This window comes from Nanorana parkeri, unplaced genomic scaffold, assembly GCF_000935625.1.
Source record: "Nanorana parkeri isolate BGI_ZX_2015 unplaced genomic scaffold, ASM93562v1 scaffold3113, whole genome shotgun sequence".
NCBI classification, from domain to species: domain Eukaryota; kingdom Metazoa; phylum Chordata; class Amphibia; order Anura; family Dicroglossidae; genus Nanorana; species Nanorana parkeri.
Window position 1 is genome coordinate 10,271 of NW_017309381.1, and position 4,273 is coordinate 14,543.

At 40.0% G+C, this 4,273-nt stretch overlaps 1 protein-coding gene across 1 annotated transcript in view; it reads left to right on the forward strand.

The window, feature by feature from the left end:
- The window catches only part of LOC108802781 (gamma-glutamyltranspeptidase 1-like), a gene marked incomplete at its 3' end in the record, with an annotated part of 64,715 nt that overhangs the window by 3,578 nt on the left and 56,864 nt on the right, over positions 1 to 4,273 (forward strand). The window lies entirely within an intron of this gene.

Sequence of the window (4,273 nt, forward strand, 5' to 3'; positions counted from 1 at the left end):
TATATATATATATACAAACAAACACTGCTTCTGCCACAGGATTGCCTTCCATCCACACTCCATCCTTACTTCTGACTTGCCAGCTTTGCAGAGCTGCACATCAATATAAACATGTCAAAGGTTTTTGCTACTGTAGGGTGCTTATTTGAATAAAGTCTAATGGTGCTCAATGCTAAGTCAGAATTTTGGTCCACTGTGTTACGTTAGGCAGCCCATTCAAATGAATAGGCAACCTTAATACACAAACACAAAGTAATGTGCATTGACTACACCACAATGGAACGCCCCGGTGTGAATAAATAAAGTTACTTCCAATAATAAAATATCAACAAACCAGTTCTAGTTTGAAAACAAACACAATTTCAATGAGAAATCAACATTGTCCTCATTTCCAGGTGTGGCTAATAATGGTGGGATAGGTACAAGACTGCTTTTCACTGAGCAGTTTGAACTTCAGGGTATATGTCAGCCGATAAATTGGTTACCCAAAATGGGACCTCCATGACAATTGTTCCTGTTCCCCTGAATGAAGGCCTTTGTCTGCTTAGTTATTAAACATTAATACTCAGTCAAAATGACAGTACATGCTCATGTCATGCTGCAGAATGATCTCAGGAGGTCGGTTTTTCTAACCGCTATCTTATGTCTACTTGGTAAAATCTAAATCCATTTTATGTGCGCGCAATAAGTAGAGAAGGGATTGTCATCTGACTACATAATCCTAGGTCTGATTTGACTAATTTATTCCTACTAGTATTCATTTATGTTAACTTGGGTTCATCTACAATATTTGCTGGATGTTGACACCTCTTGTCTGTCCTGTATTGTTCACTGTAGTCAGATTTATCAGAAGCAATTGTATACAGTAAATCCTTGTGGTTAACCAAGTTTAGTAACAATAGCCCATTTGATTGGATTGCAGCTTGGGCAAGTGTAAATTAAATAGATTGTATTACATGATGACCTGGAATCTCTGTGTGCATAATATTTGTCTTTTGTGCAACTTTTGGCATGCTGATGTCTTGCAAAGAAAGTTATTGACACATGCCATATGCGTAGAATACTAGTTGTAAGTGTTCATTTGTATACAATGTAAAAGGGTAATCGGAATATGAGCATGATTCACAGATTACCAACAAATCACCTATATCCTGGTATTTTGTAAACTAATGATACTACAGAGAAATATGAAGGAAAGGGAATGTATACTTATTTCAAAGATGAAAAAAAGACCTAAACAAATCCTGGTGCTGCGGGGGAGCCCGGCCATCCAGGCCTCAGTGTAGGGCCAACGTTTGCTGCAGAAATTCGAGAATCCACGAGTTTAACAGTAAAAAGCTCACACACTATACTTGTCATATTCCAGAGTATTTATTGAAGTACAAAACAGGGTCAGCCTTTTTCTGGGCTTTATGACTAAGCATGTTATAGGACCAAATGTGCCAAAGCATTCTGATGGTGACCCACTGTAAGTGATTGTTTTCTACCTCAATATATACTGCAGGACATAGCAAGTATTATTGTGTGTGGACCGTTTACTTTGTCCTTTCCATGATATGTTGGGTACAAGAGATCAGATTGATGTAATTTTTTCTTTTATCAATGTGTGCAAATGAATGTGTGTAAATGATTAAAAATTAATTTACAGTGCAACACAATGGTTACTGCTCCTTCTTCCAATACAAGTTTGTGGATCTATTAGCTTATTGAAAACTACGCACTTCCTGTGTGGCTAATATCTCGACAGCTGTTAAGAAATGAGGCAGAATATACAAACTGAGAGGTTGCTCCCCCTTGTGGCCAATCTACAAATCTCTATACTTCATTCATTTACAAATGCAAGAAAGGCAAGCATTTAAAACTCATACACAATGTACTTAAAATAAACACTGGAATAATAATTCAAAATATGGGTAGAATAAAAATTGTTTACCTTTTTTAAACAGTGACCTACAGTTACAGTACTTTAACATTACATAGCAAGCATACATACATAAAGATAGAAATCTTGTTAGCTGTAAATCTGGTTCAGCTGGTGCAAGAGCTTATCTACTGCACATTTAACTTGTCCTTTTTAAAAAAACAAAAACAAATCGCCAGTAGCCATAGATGCCATAACAGACAGCTGTCCTTAGAAACCTTATATATTTTTGCATGGTACAATGATTTGTAAGAAAGCAAGAGCGGAAATAAATCAGTTTCCTAGAATATGACTCATCTGTCCTTTGGACTCATCTGTCCAAAAACAATGTAGCATTTTCTTTAACTAAAAATTAAATAAGCTGTCGTATTACTGTTACAAATGGACGGAAGGTTTACACACACCTCTGAAAAGCGTTCCGCAGTAGATAGTTTTTTAGAGGCAGTTCAAAGCTGGTTCACAGGAGTTCAGGATGCATTACTGCATGTACCACTGTGGGAGGCCGCTATGTAAAATTGTAGATGGATGGTCAGGGGTGGTAAAAACATGGATCAGCCGTCTGTTTTTTTACCGTCCCTTTGCCACCGGTGTGAATTAGATTTTTCTCCTACCAAAGTCACCTGGCTAACTGTACTATGACACTGACAGTCTCAAACCTGATACACACACACACACACACACACACACACACACACACACACACACACTGAGACTGAGGACAGAAAGGCTAAAAGGGACAGTCTGCCAACTCTTTGTCAGTACACCTAAAATCAACATTTAGAAGAGTAGGAAAAACAGTCAACCTACCCTGCAAGCAGTTTAGTTTTACTAAGCGGTGTTATTGTCTGTCAGAAACTTGATTTCTTTAGAAAAAACAGCATGCATTTATATGCCTTTGTTTTTTGGGGGCTTTTTTTCTGTTGCTGTCAAAAATTGTCAACGGGTAGGAGAAGGGAACACGGGGTATCTATGTCTGCTTATTGTGAGCAAAAACAATGGTGACCAGTTAATAAAAAAACCCAACATGGCTAAGGCCCCTTTCACACGGGTGGTCCAATTGAATCCGCCTGTCAGTTTTTCAGGCGGACCCCGATCGTATGCCTAATATAAGTCTATGGGCAGCCATGTGTAAACGGATGGGTGTCCGTTTACACTTGGTTACCCCCAACTCTGGCCAGGCTCTGAAAAACAAACGGATCAGAGATCCATTTTGGTGGACCTGATTGTGCCGGATCGGGGGTAATCTGAGATAAACAGATACATATCCGTTTACATCCGATTCCCCAAAGACGGATATGGGGTCTGGTAATTGCAGTTTTTTCCACCATGGAGGATAAAACTGTATGGACACAGATGTCACAGTACAAAAGCCTGTCTGCTGCCAGCATCTAGAGAAGTTTCTTGTGAAACTCTGTGTGAAAGTAGTGATCTCTCTGCAGAGGTCCAAAACGACCCCTGCTGAGTCAGACACATAACCCTGCAATCTGCAAAGCTCAGGCTCCTTGCTGAATGTAGAGCTCCAGCTCTGACTTTGCACGGGGTGTGTGAGAGAGACCACTGCTTCTACAAAGTAAGCAAAGGTCCCACTCTGTAGCATGCTGGCAAGAGATAGGCTGACTATGTACAACTACTAGTATACCTTTAACTGTTCAGACTTTGTTAAGGAGGTAAGGAAGTAAATGTTTGCCTATATTTAGAACTATAGATACCAGTTATTTGTTTTTTATCATGTTTATTAGCTGCAACATTTACATGTTAACTTATTAGAAGTACTCTTTAGGTGTCCCACCTTAGTATAATCTCAACTAGTGTACTACTAATCAGGCAGGAAAGTGGGCACTCTCAAAATGTCCTTATAAATTTAGACTGCAAATTGGTAACTAGATAGCACTAGTAAGAAGGTAAAAGAGTTTCTTTGGAAAATAGAATTTGTTGTTGCAAAAAACTGTTGCAATCAGTTATGAGGGCAATGTATCTGAAGTTATTACAGCCTTCCTTTTTTATAACAGTCACTGGGTGGGAATATTGATGTAATAACCCTATGTTGGCTGTTGATCCTCAGGCTGGCAGCTTGCTTACAACTTTAAAGCTGTTATGACTGCTTGAAGGTGGGTCTGTAGATGCATTGTGGAGGTCTGGGGGGGGGCTGTGAATAACTGAGGGATAGGCAGTGTGGAGGGGGGCGGATTTGTGGATGCATGAGAGGGTCTAGAGCAGGGGTCTCAAAGTATGCAGCCCACAGCAAGGTGACAAGGTCGCAGAGCTGATTTGGGGGGACATTGCTGCTCTCAGGGCCGGCATTAGTTACACAAGCAGGTCAAGGTCAGTGCCTGAGGGCGCTGGTGGTTGGGG